Genomic DNA, 20769 nt, shown 5'->3' with positions numbered 1-20769 from the left:
CTAATAAGTTGCTTGCAGCCTGCAGTAAGATATCCACTTGGCATTAGAGACAAATTCCCGAGGAATGAAGACTCTGAGGGCTCCAGACCCACTGCACAATCAAAGCATTTCTGTGCAGATGATGATTTTACCTGATTAGGCCCTTGATTCATACAGGACTGAAGGCTAGGTAGGTGACTGTGAGGAGACTCACAGTGTTACACAGAGTTCTGCTAGCACCTTTTCGCATTTTGTAGGTAAGAGGAGTAAACTCACCCTGTCACCAGGCAGAATCCTGACCACAGGACTTGACATGGATCAGATCTGGACATGGCAGCAGCAGCAGTGCTGGGATGAGCAGCAGCAGAAGTGGTTCCAGGGATTAACAATGCACCCATATTTCAGTGGTTGTCCCAACCCTGATTTTCCGGACCCTCTAGGGGGCCCTGCAGGCCAGATGACATGATTCTGAGGGAAGGATTTGGTCCATGGGCCATAGGTTTGACACCCCTGCTATAGGTAATCTGGTGGAAGGAGGTATTGGAAGGAGCCTGTTCGGGGGGGGGTTAATTGGGCTTAGTCCACCCAGATGAGGGGCATCAGTAGGCCACAAGGCAGTCTGGCTTCTGGCTTCCGGCAGCTGCAGCAGGTGTGGGGAGGGGTACACATGCAGTGGTGAAGGAGAGAGTGGGGCTGGGGCTAAGGGAAAGGCAGGTTCTGTACAGCCAGGGTGGGGCAAGATGCGGCACTGAGCTGCAAGTGGCTTGTCCAGGGCTGTAGATCCTACTGTTACATGCACCCCAGGAGGGTATGGGGGGGTGCCCCTGGATCTGTGTGGGGCAGGGCAGGCTGCTGCTGCAGGGTGGCGCCAGGGCTGCACCGGGCTCTTCCCAGTGGGAGTAGGGGAAGGGGGCTGGGTTGGGCTCTGCTCGGGGTGGGTGGTGGTGGCACTGGGAGTAGGGGCGCTGGGAGGGGGGGCTATGAGGGGAGGCTGCAGCCACCCCAAAATCAGTCATAGCCCCCCCAACCCCTCCCTGCCAGCACTGCCAACAACTGCTCCAATGCAGCCCAGCTTCCAAAGGGAAGAGCCCGGCACAGCCCTGGCCACAGCCAGCAGCAGCAGCCCGCTCTGCTCCATGCAGATCTGGAAACACATGCCTCTCCATGCCTTCCCAGGGTGCAAATGCACATATGCGCTCAGATTCCCCTCCCCCCCCCCAAGTTTCTTCCTTTGCCTATGGGTCTGTTGCCCAGTGAGATGGATTAGATAGCAACTGGGGAGAAAGGATGTGTATTCTAATTGCTTAAGAAAGTCTTGACTGTGGAAACTCAGGGGCACTCATTTATCTTGAAATGATTGATGTTCAGAGCTAAAAGTAACTCTCCTGCTGCTGAGGGTTTGATTCCATTCGCACCATTAAAATTTGGTAATTGTCTTGTATCCAGGGCCGTCCCTGGGGGGGGGGGCAAATTGGGGTGACTGCCCCAGGCCCCATGCTTTGGGGGCCTCTTGCAGTCAGTGCTGCATAGGCTCCATTGTGGCCACCATGCACTGCTGCTACTGAGCACTGCCGGCTCTGGCTGCTCACCACCCACCCCCTGCTCCTAGGCCCCGCATACCCCTAGAGACAGTTCTGCTTGTATCTGTAAGCAAGAACATAAAGTGTCATGGTGGTCTTTGCTGAAAGGTCAGATTCACTCTGGATCCAGGCTGGCTTCTGCTTATATATGGGTGGGTGCTGAGGCCTTGTGGTAGAGTGTATGCTGGGGATGCAGCAAAAGTACCAGTTAGAACTCCCAAAGACTAAGAGGGAAAGGAAGAGGAAAGTACAGGAGACAAATGCAGTATAAAAGTGCCTGGTGAGCTGCTAGAGAAGTGGTACAGTTAGTGTACCATGTGACAAACTGGACAGAGAAAGAGGAAAACAATCCCATTAAAACGTAAAATGTATGCCCAATATATATATGGGTTTTTCCCCCCTTTCTCTTCTCAGCTTATATATATAAGGTCAGACCCAGCACCCACTCAAGTCAATTGAAAGGGTTCTGCTTGCTTCAGTAGGCTTTGGATCCAATCCATGTTTATACTACAGGTATCCATTTGTGCCAGGCTTACCTTTCAGTGAAGAAAGTGTGTTTTTTCTTCTGTCCTTGCTATATAGTGGAAAGTTCCATTTTGATAGGAAAAAATGGGTTTGTTTTTAAATTGAATCATCCTTTTGGGTTTCATAAACTTGGGCTTTTTTAAATTCAAAAAAGTAGTTCAAGCAATTAAAAAAACTTTGAACGCTATAAAGATCTGCTTAGCCTTAATTGAGGGTCCTGTATTTACTCCCTGATTTCTAAGTAAATTACCAAATTGATAGTCTTACAGAAAAACTTATCTTTCTCGGAGTTGAACTTCATGGAGTCTTGTATAAAAATAAATATGTGGTGCTTTTAGTGATAACAGCAGCTTGCATAATAATTCAGTAAAAAGTTGTCAACATTAGATGTAAATTGTGTCTGTAACCTGAGAACCCCCCTCGCGACACACACACACCTTGATTAGTCAAAATGCACAAACCAAAGTGGAATGAATATTTCAATATAAATTCTTTTTGGATTTCAATTACTTTAAAAAAAAGTAATAAAATCTTCCTTTAATATGTGTTATCATTCTTTGTACAGGCAAAGTAGAGGAATTTCATTGACATGCTAATGCATAGGCAAAAGTGACGCTAATTTATCATTCAGGCCTGTTAATTTGCTGTCTTCATCTCTGAACTAGTAAAAATGATAAATTATGAGCATAAATATTGACTCAGAGGGTAAGAGCATCAAATTATATTTTATACTGATCTCTGAAAAGCTATGGATATCAGTAATGAGAGTGGAAAAGGAATTAAAAGGTTAGCTTGAGTGGAAATTCAACAAGCATGTACTAGCAATTTAAAATACAAAAAAAAAAAAATTCCTAAGAAAGTGGTGGCCCTATAGGAAATGTGTCTGCGCTTGATACTAGGGTCCTAGTTTTAGATTAGTTTTCTGCACACCTGCATAAAGCCCTAAGGATGAAACCATGCTGAAGGTTGCTAGGGGAGCAATTATTGGGGTATTATCATTTCTTCTATATCGGGCCTTAAAAGATGCATGATTCCACAGTGTCTGATCAGCTCAGACTTATTATTAAATTTACCTTCACAGTATCTCTATAAAGTAAGGAGTCATTATCCTCATTTTGTATGTAGCTATCTGAAGTACAATGGTGATTTAACCAAAGTCACACAGGGCATCTGTTGCAGATGTAGGAGCTAAACTCCCTTGATCTTTTGAAGCATATTTTAGTACCTTACAACAAGACTATCTTTTCTGTCATCTTCCTCAGGACATAAAAGTTCTGCATTGTACCTCACTGACCCATGAATCAAGAGGGATGCCGTAACACAGAATATCCTGCAGGAGCAGCTACTGCTGTGGGAAAGTGGAATCTGAGCAGACTTGTCTCTACAATCGTATTTGTCACTGCGAGAGCGATCAGACTAAACAAAACAGCTATGCGTTTGAGGGTCATCCAGGAGAGGTCTGTTGACATAATAGTTCCCAGTAAACTAAACTAAGCCTCTTCTGGAAAGGGTTGAGAGTACTGCTTATATGTGACAAACTCAATGGTGGAGGCTCTCTCTCAAGTTATATTTGGTCAATATGATAATATCAATAAAGCAATAACAACTCTGATTTATCAGCTTGATGTCCTGGGGGGTAAACATCTATTTTGTGGTCCTCTTTTCCCACAGGAAGCCCTGCATATATCAAAAGAGGTTTAATGGATGTTCTATAGGGCTCAGTTATATTTTGACATTGCTCTGAAGTGTGTTTGGGCTTTTCCTTGTGATATGCTTTATTTTGTATAAGAGTGTTTTTTAAGACCCATTAGCCTGTATCTCTGTACACCTGAAGTAGATTCAGGGTAATGTTGGTCATTCAATATAAAACATATTCAGGTCACTCTTGAAAAATTCCTGAGGTTATACAATCAGATGTAAAATCCCTCTACAAAGCAAATGTAATGGGGTTGTGGGGCCAAGTGGAAACACAGTTAGCTCTTAATCCAGCTAAAGCATAGTTCCCATTTGTAGTGAAGACAAGGGTAATATTTCCAGATGTATCCAAGAGACTTAAGAGTTGATATCCCATTTTTAAAAGTTCCTGTTAGCCTTTGAAAATAGTACTCAATTGCTTAATCAATGAAGCACCTGTGACAATTTTACCCGGCCTCTTAATATTTCCTAACTAGATCATGTGCTTGGATTCCAAAATGCTTTATGAAAATGGTTAGCTAGGGACAGAAGTTGCACATAAATCAGTTTAAGTGATCCGAAACAGGTTTAAACCTGTAACAGAACAGCAACTCATTGCACATAAACCCGTTTCAAAATGGATGAAACTGGTTTAAGATAAACCTGGTTGAATGTAGTATCAGACATAACTGATTTGGGTCAAACCAGTTTATGAAATTTGTCCCAGGCCCCTTCCTGGTTCAAGCTATATTACAGTCCCCCAGCATGTTTTCTAGCCATGGACTGGGCTGGGCTGTCTGCTCCAGCACAGAAGGGTTTTGGGGGAGGCAGGACTCCCTCCTCCCAAGGAGGAGGGTTAAACCACTCTTCTCCTAAGTACAGAGCTGCCCTGCTCTGTTCTGCTAAAAACTTACTACTGGCTGCAACTGTGGACTACAAATCCCAGAGGCACCTGGAGGCAGGAAGAGGAAGTGATGAGCAATGTTGCAGAATCCTCCTGCTATGATTGTGGACTAAAAATCCCAGTGATTTTGGGGGGCAGTCGGAAGAGGAAGCAAACACACAGCTCATGCTGACTGTGCGCCAGAAAGCTGTGCTGTAGTGCCCCTCGGCTTTTGGCCTGAGCCACTGCAGGTATGTGGCTGCATTTCCTGACTCAGAAGTGAATATCTGTCTGGTTGTTTCTCAGTTTAATCTCTGTAGTTTAGAAAAATCTGTAAAGACTGAATCAATTCAGTCTCAGGCTTTTTGACTGCTTGTACTTAGCCTAGAAGTCATGGGAGCATTACTGTGTGACCTCTTGGTGAGCAGAAACAGAATAAATCACCAATACTGAAAGGAAAAAATAGAAGGCAATTTATCACTCAGGCAGGATTCAGAATTCAGTCTGAATGTTTACTTTAATGATTAGCTGTTGATCATGCTGCTGCTGCTTCTGCCGTAGAGGTCCCTGAATAAGAATGATCATGCTGAAATTTATTGTTTGGCTATTTCATTTATGCCAAATATCTTTTTAAAAGACTTTAAAAAAAAGTAGTTTCATTAAGACAGGCTCCATCAGCTTTCCCTTGGATTCTACTACTTGGGAGCAAACCATGCTTTTAGCTCATATGTTCTTTTATATTAATGATTATATATTCAAACCAGAGTCTGTGTAGGCTGGTCCACATACCTTTTTACAACATAGGTGAGATGTGTGCCTTACCATCCCAGTGCCCTACAGTTAACATATATATACCTCTTAACTGGCCAGCTGCTGACAACACATACAGCAAAGAGTAATAGAAATAAACCAGTGCAAAAAGTCTAAAGGGGGCAATTAATAGCAATATATTTTCTTTGTTTTGTTAAATGATTTATAAATTCTATCAAGCAAGTACTAAGTTTTGAAAGCTGTGTTTTCAAAGGATTAAAGTATAAGATTGAAAATCAAATCTCCTCATTTGTGTTCTAGCTCTGACTCTAGCCCTGGCTCTCCATGTGACTTGTGAACAATGCACTAAGCTTCTCAGTGGCAAGGATTCTAAATATATAAAATTAATATAATACTAATAGTGACCGATAATATTAGCATTCTCTTCTCTGAGGTTTACATCATTCGGTAAAAAACTGTGAATACCCACATGTTCAAATGTAGCTAAACTGTTCCAACTTGAACACGCCATTCAGTATTAAAGTTGGAGAATTGGAGCGGTTTTACTAAAATTTATTGTCTTTGGCTTGTTCAAACATAACAATCAGAACATAACTGCTCCTTTCCTTTTGAAGGCTCCAAATGTATGCATCTAATGTCTTGGTTGTTGGTTGTAGCCATGTTGGTCTAAGGCCATAGGCAGGCATGGTTCTTTGGGTAGATGTGATATATTTTATTAGAGCAACTAAATAGTTGGAAAAAGTTCTTTGCATGCTTTTGGGCACAAATATCCTTCTTCAGGCATTGGGAGACTGCTGCTGTTTTCAAAGGTAGAAAAGAAGCTGAAGTAAACGAGAAGTCTGTAAAGATGCAAATGAGTGGAAATATGGAATCCAAAGGGTAGAGATAGGAGGGGAGGTGGGGCAAAGAAGGGAAAACTGTGAAAGAACACCAGTGGTCAGCTTAGGCCAGGTTACCTGGTGTGTCAGATGTCAGGCAAGCTGTAATGTGTCATAAATCCAATGTCCATGATTTTTCGTATCCAGTAGATTTATGAAGTGAAATTCATAGTGAAGTGAAGCCTATGCCTTCTTATTTTGGAAACACCTTTCTGCTTTCTCCAATGCTGTCCTCTCATCACATGGAGGAATTCCTCTTATGCATCCTCAAACCTACTTCGTTGTTCTCCTTCAAATCCTATTATAAGACTTCCCTATGTTATGATTCCTACAGAAGAACTTGAAAATGGTTAGGCTGCTGGTGTGCTGACTCTACTGCCCCTCATGCTTACCCATATCCTTCATGCTAACCCCTTGTTTATTTGTACTCCCTTATCTGTCTGACTCTCTGTCTTTTGTTTTATACTTAGATTGCAAACTCCCTGGGGTAAGGAGAGCTTTGTGTTTTGTATTTATCCAGCACCAATCTGGTTCATAACTGGGGTTTCTAGGTCTACCAATAATATGCATAACAACATAAATAATTAATTAATATTAATTTATAAAGTGTGTAGACAGACACTAACTTAGGCAAGCCTTTACAAAGGGTCAGCCAATGGAGTAATGCCAAAGTTGGTGGACACTGATACAAAACAAATGAAAACTAATTAATAAAAAGGTTTTTGTCCTTCATATCAGAGTATTGATATTGCTAGAAGGATAAAGAGGTAAAACCTCTGTGCACTAATGGCAGTTGGTTTACTATCTGCATGAATTACTTATAAATTAGATTGATTATCATCCCTGTGATACAATCTAAAGCTGCTTTTAGTGAAATAGGGGACATGGGGCCCCATAAAACTAGTAGCTTTGAGGAGCATTCTTCTAACATGCAATAGGACTATAGTGTATTCAGTGAATCATAGAAATTACAGCGCAGGGTAGTGGCTGAGGTACAGTGATGTATTCCCAGAACATCTCAACTCTAAAACAACGTGTGAATATCAGTAAGAGTATCCTTTAGCTGTGTTGAATAAAGCACTAATAAGTCAACAGATTGGATACAAGTCCAGGATACTCATGTTGCTGTAGCCAACAGAATATCCTTCCTTCCTCAACTTCACCTCCACTCAGGAAATCAAAGAGGAAAGGTGTTGCACGTTTTAGAAGACATCAAAACAAGCCAAATTCATTTTTCATATAGTTTTCCAATATGGTTTTTCAGCACATGGTTCTAAAATAATTGAAAACTGGATTTCTCTATAATTTAATACTCCCTCTGCATGATGAAAGATTAAAAGAAGTAAAGGCCTTAAATAATAAAGTAGTAAATATATCTACTAAAGATGTTAAGAACAGGTTCCAGTTAAATTAATGTAACTGTACATTCATTTTGGACATTTGTCAGAACACATGAAAAATGCTTCATCAATTTACCCCATTTAGTTTGCTAAGGAACCTTGAGAGAAGATTGCTACTAAATGAATTAAGGGAACCAACCATTCTTGAAAAGAAACCTTTTGAATGTTAAATTTTTCAGTGGCATAATGCACCATCTGATGTAAATGTCTCAAAAGACATCTTACAAGCAAGAGAACTAACAATTAGAGAAGGGAGGTTTAGTACAACTGTGTATCTTTGAGGCTATCCATGATAGAAAGTATTTAAAGGATCTGGATTTCCTTGTTTCCTTATTTCTTGCTTGCTGGATTGCTCAGTTTCTTGGGATCTGACCCAAACCCTACTCAAAGTAATGGAAAGATTCTCATTGAGTTTAATGGGGTTTGCATCAGTCCCTTGAGGAGCACAAGTAGACTGAACATCTGACATTCCACATTTTGGGTCTAATTCTTTCAGTCATCTTAACTGAAATAATACTGAAATAATTAGGTGGCTTGTAAAGTAAGATGCCACTCAGTAGGCATGCCTACATCAGATATTAATGCAACACAATGCACTCCAGCACAGTGCAACCTGGAGTTTATTGCTCCTGGGTATGGCATTTACATGTGCGCTGAGACTGCAGCACATTGAACTGGAGCTGTGCAGCCCCAGCTGACAGAGGATTTGGGGGGAGAGGGGAGAAGGCAGGGGGGTCAGCCTGCCAGCTTGGATCTGCTTCACCCTGTCTTAACATGCTGTGGAGGGGCTGCCTGGGGCATGAGGGTGCTATAGTGCAAGACTAGTTGGCAGGTAGACTGTACCCTCATGGTCCAACCAGCCCCAGTCACCATCTACATGTGCACTGTGGTACATTAAATAGCTCCACCATAGGATAGTACTTGTGTTGGGCAGTACTATCCTATGGTGCAGTTAGTTTACTCTGACCTAATAGGGGCATGTGTGTAGATGGTGATGCTTTACTGCACAGCTCATTAGTCAATTCCACAATAAAGTGTCTCATGTAGATGCACCCAGCATGACCAAACATAGCAGGCTGTGGGCCTTTTATGTTAGAAAGTAGTCTGAAGTCAAGCAGAAGGAAGGGTGGATTTTCACCTTATAGACTGTTATAGATACATAGATATCTATAAATAAAGACAGAAATATAGATAGATCTATCTGTATATCTACGTATATATTTTAGTTTGTCTATAAGGTGAAAATCTACCCTGTCTTCTGCAATAAAAAGAGAGAACACACAATTTTGCTAGCCCCAGAAGATGCTTTAAAAACTCAGTCAAAAAAACCCAAACTCCTCTGAACAATTTGGGATTCCTTTATTCATGGGGAAAAATTAAATTGCTTACATAAATTATCCATTTACTTTGTAAAGCAATATTATAAAGCAATTTTATACCACAGAACATAAAGGGAGTAGATGCAGCTTATTTGAATTAGTAATTAAGAATTTTCTTTGTGTGTTTTTGGAAAATGAACAGCTATGTATTTCACTACAGATGTCAAGCATAATTCTATAAAAATACACATCTTTTACATAGGAGGGAAAAAAAAGTAAAAAATAGGTCAGCCAACACAGTAATGCTTCAGAGTTAAAATGATCAGTTGTGATGCTTCATATGCATAAACACAAATATCTTAGGGTAATGTTTTCCTAAGTTTTCTTTTGTGTGTTCTGATGTCCTGGACACAGCTGCATGACTTTTTGGAGAAGAGAAAAAGGTATGGGGGCAGTCAGTTTAGATCAGAAAGGGGTTTCATAGATATTAAAAAAGGCATATGCGTTTACCTGTGGCTACAGCTACAAACCACCTTGAAAACAAATTCACTGCATTAAAATATGTGGGACTGGTTTTCTTTTTGGGTAAAAATTTACTATTCTTTTCCCTCTCCTTTTGCCTCAGGTACATATGAGCCTATTTGGAAACATATGTAACCTGGGTACACCCAAGGGTGTGCCCTATTCTCAATTGAATAAGATGGGTAGCAGGAGGGGGTGCTGTGAGAGGGATGCCAAAATTTCAGGCAGATCCCTCTTTCGTCTATAGAGTTAGCCCAAGCCCAAATTTCTTAACTATATACAATTTATTAAGTTATAATATACATAAACATAAAACTAAATATCATATACTAAATATCATATCTATATTTACACAGAGAACACTAACTAATAACCAAGGTCAAACTCTAAATAACACTATTTACAACATCACAATACAACATTTCAATTGCAAAATAGAAGGTGAAAACATGAACAATCTTAATAACATCTATTCCTTAATATAGTCCCTGACCCATGGCAAGAGATAGTCCTCCTTCCAATGGGGTCCCTTGAGGAGTGTCCAGGAAGCACCAGGGGCCCCTCCCTTTAGGGCCTTGACTAGGCAGGGGACTGCTCACCCAGCCCCCTCTCTGGGGTTGCCCACCCCAAATGTCTTTCCCCATGTGGGACCCAAGTGCCCAATGACTCATGCTCCCTCAGGTGGTGGTGGTCAGGGTGCAGCTCAATGGGGTCTCCTCTGCTGGAGCACCTCTCCAGGCCTCTCCTGCACCACTGGGCTCTTCTCCACCCTGTGCCCTGCTCTGGGCACTGAGGGCTCGGCTTCTCGCAGCTGCTGAACCACTGCTGCTGGCTCCTGGGTGCTGGGCCTCACGCTGCAGCACTACCATTTCCCTGTGCCCTGGCTCAGCACTGAGGGCTCTCTTAGCACAGGTCAGGCGCTTCAGGCTCCAGCCAGTCATCCTCATGCCGGGTGGCTAATCTAAGCAGCCTCCGCTGATCCCTGGCTCCCCAGGCTTGGGCCCTATGTACCACCCGGCACACCATGGGACCTGGCCACTTGCTGGGAGATAGGGCCTGAGCCGCCTCACTGAAGCCCCAAGGCCTTTGCCCTGTGCACTTCCCCCCATGCACTGTGTGGCCTGCTGGTCCTGCTGGGGTTGCAGGCTTGAGCCGCCACTTGTGGCTTCCAAAGCCTGGGCTCCAAGCACCGAACCATGCACCGTGATGGGCCCAAGCAGTCTCACACTGGTCCCGGGGCCAGGTCTCCACGCACTGTCTCTGTGTGCTGTCAACAGCCCGAGCAATCTTGCACCGCTCCCAAGGCTGCTCCTCCAGTGGCAGCTTCAGGAATCTTGGGCCTATTGCCCACTGAGGGAGGGCTCCCCTGCTTTTCTTAGCTCTGTTCTTCTTGAGCCCCTTGCTGCATCTGCCCTTGTGCTGGGCACGCAACTCCTTCCAGACCTGACAGTTTACAGTCTTCAATCAGGTCCGGGGAAGTTCTTCTCCTCCCCTCAGGAAAGGGTCATGACTTTATTTCTCCTGCTACCTCCTGTTTGGTGGATGGGCTCTACCATTCAAAACAGCAGGATCTGGAGACTGGGACTCAACCCAAGCTCTGAAAGGTGAGCCTGCTACACATATGTTAGAGGGAATTTACAAGGGGAGCTTTACCACATGCCCCAGAAAGAGTAGCAACCATAGGTCATCACTGACATCATTTGCACATGGTGTAGGGAGGCATCACATTATACCTGAGTCTTCTTTTACTTGAACTATGAATAGTACATTTCTTACTCTTCTATAACTTAAGCTCTTGTGAACTAAGCTTCTTCCTTCCATAAAATAACAGCTTTTCTGCTTGTTTTTTTTCTCATTTACACACAAGATGTTCACCCTGTGAAAATCAGTACATATTATTGACCTCTGGGTGAAAGGGGGGAAACATTCACACTTAGTTGGCTGCTGTACTTATGCATGTTTTAATCTAAGTTGAGACCTCCTTACTAAAGTCAATAGAAGTTTTCCTCATATAAGTAATACAGAATTAGACCCTAATTTTCTTTAATAATAATAAAACAATAACCTTGTGCGCCTGTCATAATGGCACGCCTCTCAAAGGCCTCAGTGTAAGCCTCCAGATCATCTTCCCGCATCATCTTAGGCATCCTAAATGCAGTCAAGCTGTGCCACAGCCAGTCCTGATGCCATTCCATCATTTGCTGCTGGGCATCAAGGATTTGCATTAGGGCTTGCAAGTTCTGCCCCAGCACATCTGGAGGGGTCATAGCTGCTGGCTGCATGACAGGAGGTCCTCTAGGGGTCAGATCTTTACCGCTCTTCCCGGCCAATGCACCACTTTGTGCCCATCTAGCTTCAAATGCCCGCTCGCATGCCACCTTGGTCCATGCAGTAGAGGGTGTACACTCTCTAATGTCATGGGTTTCCTGAGGTGGGCTTTGGTTGTTCCTCTGGCCTTCCCCAAACTCACCTGCCACATCTTTGAATGTTATATCAGTGTGGGGTTCAGCCTCGAAGTTCCCCTCAGGGATGACCACGCTGCTTGTGGGATGTTCATGGGGCTCCACCTCCCTTACACCCCAGCCTTATGCCAACCTCTGGTGAGGTGCCAGATCTTGACACAGCAGCCTCTTCAGTGCAGATCATAGAATCATAGAAGTAGGGTCGGAAGGGACCTTGTAGATCTTCAAGTCCGATCCCCTGTCTGGGCAGGAGGAAAACTGGGCTCAATTGACCCCAGTCAAGTAGTCATCAAGCCGCTTCTTAAAGACCCCCAGGGTAGGATCCAGCACCACTTCCCTTGGAAGTCGGTTCCAGATCCTAGCCACCCTAACTGTGAAGTAGTTCCTACAGATGTCTAATCTAAACCTACTCTCCAACAACTTGTGGCCATTATTCCTTGTTATCCCAGGGGGCTCTAGGGGAAACAAGGTCTCCCCCAAACCCTTCTGGTCCCCCCTAGTGAGTTTATAGACAGTCACCAGGTCCCCCCTCAGCCTTCTCTTGTGAAGGCTGAACAGGTTCAGGTCCTGTAGCCTCTCATTGTAGGGTCTGCCCTGCTGTCCCCAGATCATGCAGGTGGCCCTCCTCTGGCCCCTCTCAATGTTGTCCACATCCCTCTTGAAGTGGGGTGCCCAGAACTGGATGCAGTACTCCAGCTGTGGCCTGACCAGTGTTGCGTAGAGGGGAGGATCACCTCCTTGGCCCTACTTGAGATGCACCTGTGGATGCACGATAAGGTCCGGTTAGCCCTGCCGACCGTGACCTCGCATTGTTGGCCCATGTTCATCTTGGAGTCAATGATGACTCCAAGATCCCTTTCTGCCTCCGTGCTCTCAGGAAGGGAGTTCCCCATCTTATAAGTGTGCTGCTGGTTACTACTGCTCAAGTGTACCACCCTGCACTTGTCAGTATTGAAGCGCATCCTGTTTTTGTTAGCCCACCCCTGCAACCTATCCAGGTCATTCTGCAGTCTTTATATTCTGCAGATATTGCTCATGCCCAATTGTATCCTTCTCTATCCTCGGGGAAGGATAATTAGCTGGCCTGGGCTCTAGGCCTGTGATCCCGTTGAGTCAGTTGGCTCTCTTCTTGGGGTCTGAGGGCACCCCTGTCAAGCAGGGGTAAAGGAATAAAATGAAAAAAGAAACCAAAAGAAGGGACCCGGAAGGTCTCCCTATCCAGTGTCCTACCGGTTGGCTTTCTCAGCCTTCCTGCCTGAATTTGGCAGTGCTCCTCCAACACTGATTCTGCAGAGCTCCCCTCTCTTCTCCATCCCTAGCCCAGCTCCCTGACCTGGTACCTGGGAGCAGTCAAGTGGGACACCCTTGCTTCCCCAAGGTTGACTTCAGCCTCTCCCTTGGGCTCATCGTCCTGGTTGTGCCACTCCTCGGCGCTTCCCTCGATGCAACTCCTCGGCATCACAAGGGGGAAGTCCCTCCCAACACTTCGCCCCTCCTGGGGCTCAATCTTAGTGCCCTGGGTGTGAGGAGCTCTCGGTGCTCCACTAGCTGCCCGTCACTCAGGCATTTCAAATTAGCACCAGTCCTGCCTACTACCAGCACGGAGAGCCTCTGCCTCCTCACTGGCTCTCCCTTCCCTAATGCTGCCAGCCAGTTTTATTCCTGCCGGCCAGTGTGTCCTTGTGACATCACCAGCTGGCCTTAATTGCATAAATGTGAGGCTTGTAAACCACGTCGGCTTTTCTTTTGGATCTTCTAGTGCCGCTCTTCCTGCAGGTAAGTAATTGTTTTGTATTCTTTCTTTATTTCACTGTTTTTCCCCATGTCGGGCCCCATAACCGTGGCTTCCCAACCCCTCCTCTTGCTATCCCTGGGACACCTTGAAATCATATTATATGACATTTCCAACACCTTTCTTTTCCTGAAGTATTCTTTTGAGATTCATAACTAGCACCTAAAACCAGCTATTAGATAGCAGAAATTATTAGTCCTTGTTGAAGTTTTATTACTTTACCCCTGCTGGCTTGAAGAGGACACAAAATTGCACATTTTTTATTTTTCACTGTTACTCTGTTAACTTCAGTGGAGTTATTCCTAATTTATGCCAGTGCATCTGAGATCAGGATAGATTTCCCTGCCTCAGTAATCTTACCACAGTGAACATTTTAGACATTCATTTTTTGTTTAGAAAAAATATCATGCATTACTAGAAATTAAAAAGATATGTTTTAATAAATATTAATTTCACACTAAGATTGTATAGAACAAGGGTTAATGTTCTAAAGGAAACTGCATGCCATAGGACTGGAAAGGACTTCAATGGGACTTCTGTGCATAGAAGGTAGGTGAAATTCACTGTTATGCAGAAAATTAGCATAATCCTTCCTTCTTTAGTTATATCTTTTTGGTAAATTATTCCACAAGCCAAATTTTAACCTTCACTGTCATTTCAGTGATATTCAGTCTTTACTTCCTTTGGTTCTGCAGCAGCTGTAGTCTCAAATAGAAATGACCAACATTGGTCTTAGGTCTAATTCTGTACCCCTGTTTAGTAAGGAATGTCATCCAAAATGCTTTCAAAATTGGCCCCAGAAGGGGTTTTGTTATTAGCAATAACTTGTTTATACATTTCACTACTTTGCTTTTGTTAAAAAATTGATAATTTTGTTTCTTATACAAAAGGAGGCATTAATGACTTAGCTAATTATAGTACAGACAGCACTATATAAGCGTTCTCACAACATTCTGCTAATGCATCTTAATCTTAAGTATGCAGTAATCATTGGGTTTTTAAGTCTAATTCAGTAATAATAAATCAAATGTTAATGGCATAGATTGCACTATTATTGATACCCAAACCATGAAAAATCCCCATTTTCCAGGGGTCATGGCTTCATCACAAACTCAATTTTCAGACCACATTCGAAAGTTTTATGTAGCTGACATATTTGGTATGACCTGAGCAAAAAGAACATCAAAAATATTTAGGAATACACAAACTGTAAGTATTTATTAGGGGTGTGCAAAATGGGCCATATTCAATTCGGATTCGGCCCAAAACGGGGACAGTGATTCAATTTGGATCACTGTCCCCAATTTGATTTGGCTGTATCTGAATCTGAAGATTTGATGCTGATTTGGAGAATCAGCAATTCAGCCATAGAGACAGCTTTAAATGTTTTTTCTACATACCTCGAGGTATCAGGTATGGCTTGTGAATGCTGCAATGGTGGGGCAGATGGAGTGTCACACAGGAGTGCCTGGGGCCCCCCTGCATGCTCGATGGTGAACCCGGAAGTGGACTGAAAGTACTTCCAGTCCACTTTTGGGTCTGCCGGGGAGTGCTGGGGGACCCCCCTGTGCTCCCCTGGCTCAGCAATTGGCTGTGGGGGACCCTGGGTGCCCCACCATACCCAAGAGGCACCAGTCACTGAGTGCTTGCTGGCAGACCCGGAAGTGGTCCGCAAGTACTTCTGGTTGACTTCCAGGTCTGCTGCCAAGCACTCTGAGGAGCGCCCCCCCGTGCTCCTGTTGGACACTCCATCTGCCCCAGCATTGCAGTGTTCGTGAGTCACCTGGTACCTTGAGGTATGTAGAAAGAACATTTAAAGCTGTGTCTATGTCCCAATCTCTGAATCTTTCTGAATATCTCCAAATTGATTTGAAGGGTTCCAATTTGATTCAGAGAGTTAAAGGGTCTCCTGATTTGATTTAGATTCAGAGATTTGGCCACCGAATTGGGCTGAATTTCCACTGAATCAAGTCAGGGACTGAAGCTTCAGACAGCCATAGTATTTAATCTGGCTTAAAGAACAGTTTTAGCAAATTCAGATCATTACAGTGGTATACTTGTGATTAGACATCCAGAAGTCACTTGGAAGTGGATTGCTATCAGAGTGTTCATAAAATTCACATGATCTGTGGACTACTAAGTGACTTTCCATTTCAGTAAAGCAAGCAGTGCAAAAATAGCTGAATCATGTTATTTTCTTCAGGTGCATAATTTTCTATGCTAAAAAACATTAGGTTTTATAGAGTGTGTGCACTTTAATTAATGCAACTGTACTCAATTCTTATTTAACATCAGCTTACCTCAGTACAGGTCCATTAATGTCAAGGGAGTAATTTCTAACCTACCTAATTTATAAGAGAAGACCAGATCTTCTGTGTTCAATTTCTAAAGCATATTAAATATAACAAGCAGAGTTGGTGCCCTAGGCAAACCCTGTGGGAGTGCATGTGTTAGGCAGGGGCAAGGGGGTTAGAGGGAGGTACACGTGCAGGTTGCACGAGTGGGGGGATTCACAGATTTCATAGACATTAGGCCTGGAAGGGACCTTGTGAGATCATTGGATCCAGCCCCCTGCCCAAGGGGCAAGAAGTCAGCTAGGGTCAGATAACCCCAGCAAGATAAGCATCCAAGGCTTTCTTAAAGGTATCCAGAGTAGGTGCTTGCACCATTTCTGTGGGGAGTCTATTCCAGACTCTGGAGACTCAGACAGTAAAGAAGTTTTTCCTTATGTCCAGTCTGAAGTGGTCTTCCAGCAGTTTGTGACCCATAGACCTTGTCTTCCCTTGGGGTGCCCTGGTGAACAGATGCTCTCCCAGTTCCTGATGCACACCCCTTATGTACTTATAGACTGCCACCAAATCACCCAAGCCTTAACTTCTCCAGGCTGAAGAGTCCCATGCCTCTCAGCCTGTCCTCATAAAGCCTGTTCCCTTGACTTCTAATCATGTGCGTGGCTCTCCTCTGGACTTTCTCAAGCTTCTCTACATCCTTTCTAAAGTGTGGAGCCCAGAATTGGAAACAGTACTCCAGCTGCAGTTTCACCAAGGCCAAGTAAAGTGGGAGGATGCCTTCTGGGGTCTTGCTTGAGATGTATCAGTAGATGCAAGCCAGAGTTTTATTTGCTTTGCCGGCTGCAGCACTGCATTGGTGGCTCATATTTATCTTGTGGTCAATCGTGACCCCCAAGTCTCTTTTGGTCATGGTGCTAGTGAGAGATGGGTGGGAAGGTTCCAAAAGCAGGGGGAGGGGTGTGGGTCTGAGAGTTGGGGCTGGGGAAAGGGGAGGGGATATTAGTCTTATCCATGCTATGAACTCCTAAACAGTCCCCAGCTGAGTCCATGCTGCTGCCACCCAACTTGTTGCTCTTGAAGCAGAAGCAGCAGCTGGAAACTGTTTAGTGTTACTGGGATGGGTAAGTCATGGGGCTATTGCTTCCAGAGCATGGACTCCATGGGGGTGGGGGGCCATTCTGGCACCCCTTCAAACCTTGCACTCAGAGCAGGTGCCACTCTTGCACAACCCTGCTTATGCTACAGAGTTAGGTAGTCATGGAATACTTTTTTCAACTGGCCTCAATCCTTGTGATAAAACCTGAAAATACTGAGCAACTAGAAATTTGGTAATAATGCTAAAACCTAAGACTCCAAGTGATGTCAAATACAATCAGATCCAAAAGTGATAAAGAAGGGACAAAAGAAAAAGAGCTGGAAGTCATGTAACACTGAGATAAAGCACTGATAGAAGAAAGTGACTAAAGACATTGCAGCTCTGAGATCAACCTTCTGAACACATGAGCAATTTGTTCACTGAAATGTGAGGCAGTTGAACCAAACCTCATGAAAATGGGCTATACTAACATTATTTTCTTTTAATAAATTGTCTTCAATTTATTTAAACTTCATATTATTGAGTTATGACTAACTATTGCACAGTAGTGCTACTTGGCTTGGGAACTGTTATGTCTGCAAGCTTTTCTCATCTAGCAAGACAGTGCCAACTTTGGGATATTTGTGCGACTAGAAAATACTCAGATGAATCTGTCAGAAGGAGAAAATTCTTTGCACCAGGGGGCATTCACATATTCTTTTCCCACTTAATCAAAATTGAGTGCTTTTGCACTGTAAGGGTGATAAAAAGTACTGGGTAAAAGGTCCCAGGCAAATTACTGTGGTAGGAAGGCTTTTGGACAAAAAAGAAATGGCTCTTTTCTTAGAGATGATAATGATTTGTTCACTATAAACAATGGAAATTACCTTGGATGCCTGGGATATCTGAGGAAAAGGAGTGGTCTATCTCAGAATTATCCAGGTGTTCCTGGCCTTTGATAAGCAATACAAGGGAAATGTTTCCTTGTGCTTGTCTCTCCTGCTTTCCCATGTAAGGTCGAGACACTGGCTAGAATATACAGCCAAGCAGTATCAATCTGGTAGTCACTATGGACATGTTTTGAATGCATACAAAATCCTTACTTATCCTGTAACTTCTTCAGATTCATATACTTTACAATCTTCTTAAGAGACTTTTCTGCATGTATGGAGAAACAATAGGGATAAAAATAGGAACAATAAGTTATAGTATTTTCACAAGTATTTTATTAAACTGTGTTATGACCTGTCTCCTGAAGGAAAAAATTGAATTTATAGAGACATAAAGCACATCCATGCCAGCTCAGGCCAGGCAAGGGACAAGTGTATGGGACCCCCTGACCTGGAAGTAATATAGCTGGATTAGTGAGAGGTTCGGCATCCACTGTGAGATACTGCTTACTGGTGTGTGCCTAGCCCCTCACTAAACTGTTTATGGTATGTCTGGTTTGGGAGGTAGTATGTGTGGAGCAGGTGGAGTGTGTCACTCCCTAGTGCTGGACAAATCCAGTGAACTGGATCAGGGAGGAACAGGGACCTGCAGGAAAGAAATGAGTATAAGGAGGACAAGAAAGTAATCTTAGCGTTTTGGGTGGGGTAAGGGGGATGAGAGACATGCCCTATATTACATTGCAGATAGTCTCCAAAATCTGCATAGCATCTGTTTAATAGTGCTGCATCCTCATGAAGAAATCAATCAGATCATCTGGGAATGTTTCATTCCCTGTCTTAGCACAATTTTGTATCTTGCAACTTCCATGACCTCTACAGGAATATGACCAAGGAAACTAGTGACTGATTTGAGAGACACTCGTGCAAGGATCAAATCAAGCTGAAAGAAGTGGATGTAAGTTTAAATGATTAGCTAGATGTATAGACAGACAATGAATCTCACATGGCTTGTTCTCAAGAGGTGCTTAAAGTCTGGCTGTCTAGCTGAAGCTAACTAGCCAGTCTGTTTTTCTTCCTAACCTAACCTACTCAGATGGTTCTTTATTCTTATGATGCAGTTATTCGTTTTCTTAAAATTTGCAGGAACTCAGACAGTGCACAAATGTGAACATTATAAGCCTGTATTGAGAATTCCTTTGAGTTCAGATTCCGTAGGCATATTGCTCCTTCAGATTTTGTTGCGTCTCTCCTGTGATCTCATTCATTCTTTCTCCTACACTATTATAGTTCCAAAGCACTAGCTTTAAATAGTTTCTCAAGCTTGAGAGGAGAAAGGAAGGCTGTAACTGTGGCTATGGTACTGTTCTGATCTGGGCTAGAGGACTAGGCTGACGTTCAAAAGGAAATTTGAAACCTCAACTTTATCTCAGGCTTTTTTTTCTTAAACTCCAGCAAAAGGCATTAGTTGTTTAGAACTGAGGAATCATCCAGGGAGAGAGCAGAGGGCAGAAGCAAGGATCACTTTGGGTGGTGCAATGAGTTCTCAGTGTCTGATAAATATTTAAGATCTTTGTCTGGGGATTTTATTTGGCCACGTAGAATTTTGGAAGTTTGAAGTGTATAGAGCGGGCTATAGGACCTTTATCACTGAGTATTCCAACAGCAATATGGAGGATTCCCAAGAAGAAAACTGTGCTGTTTCTTTAGGCTTTTCTTTAGTGCAAGTGAAATAGCTGCACAATATCTTATGCAGGTTTGACCTTCTTCCCTTATAAGATTTTTATGAAGATATGTGTATTTTTGGCACATTAACATCATAAATAAAACAGGCATTTACATGAAAAGTTTCGCAATGCCCTCATTGAAAGGCATTATGCAGACATTACTGGTTTGGCTTCTGAAAAGACATTGTTGTAATTTTTTCTGCCAAGGAATGCACATAATCTTTCTTTGATAAGAAAGAGAGAATAAAACCTATTCACACTCGTTTGTTAATTTTGTACACGTTTTCTAGATTTCTCCATAAAATCTTTGAACATAAAAATTTTGAAATGTGTAACAGCCTTGTACAACATAATAAAAACACAAAACACCCCTCTCCCTCTTCAAAACCTAATTTCACAGCAGACCATTCCCCAAATAGAGTCAGTGGTTGAAATACATTTAATTGCAAATGCATTCCACTTGATTTGGGGGAAATTAAAATACTTGGGTTTGCAGTTGAATTAGAAAAAGATTATGTGAGAGAAGCAGTTTGGTTTGCAGGTTATGGATAACTTCAGTTTTGGAAGGCAGTGCTGTGACTAATAAGGGTTTTGTTTGTTTGTTTCTTTCATCATTGTCCAGAATGTCCTTAAGAACCAAGAAACACACACTGTCTCAGGTTACATGAGAGTCAGTCAGGAGTAACCCCTTGAATTTGCTCCAAATTTATGTGGATGAAATTGGGACAGATTATTTGAATAGGAGTATATTGTGTGTAAAAATGAACAAGCATAAATAAAGTTATGTCCAATCATTTTTCCCTGAACAGAAATGAACCAGTTCTCTAACCCCTAATCTGGGATTATCATTTTTATAAAGTAATCAGCAAATGAAGGCACCAAGACTATACTCCCTATCCAAAGAACACAATTAGAGTTGACTTAAAATAATGATTTAATTAGCCTCCTGTCAGTGGAACAGTATCCTCACCACATTCATTTCTACATGTCAACAATATCCATTA

At 43.0% G+C, this 20769-nt stretch overlaps 1 long non-coding RNA gene across 1 annotated transcript in view; it reads left to right on the top strand.

Moving 5' to 3' along the window:
• Positions 1-4751: 4751 nt before the first annotated feature.
• Positions 4752-20769, top strand: part of LOC132251934 (uncharacterized) — a 65393-nt gene continuing 49375 nt past the window's right edge. The window contains exon 1 of the long non-coding RNA XR_009463679.1: positions 4752-4892. This is a non-coding gene — a long non-coding RNA (uncharacterized LOC132251934). The remainder of the gene's footprint in view (positions 4893-20769) is intronic.

This window comes from Alligator mississippiensis, chromosome 7 (genome assembly GCF_030867095.1).
Source record: "Alligator mississippiensis isolate rAllMis1 chromosome 7, rAllMis1, whole genome shotgun sequence".
NCBI classification, from domain to species: domain Eukaryota; kingdom Metazoa; phylum Chordata; order Crocodylia; family Alligatoridae; genus Alligator; species Alligator mississippiensis.
Note: the sequence above shows the minus strand (reverse complement) of the source record. Positions and strands in the feature narration are given on the sequence as shown.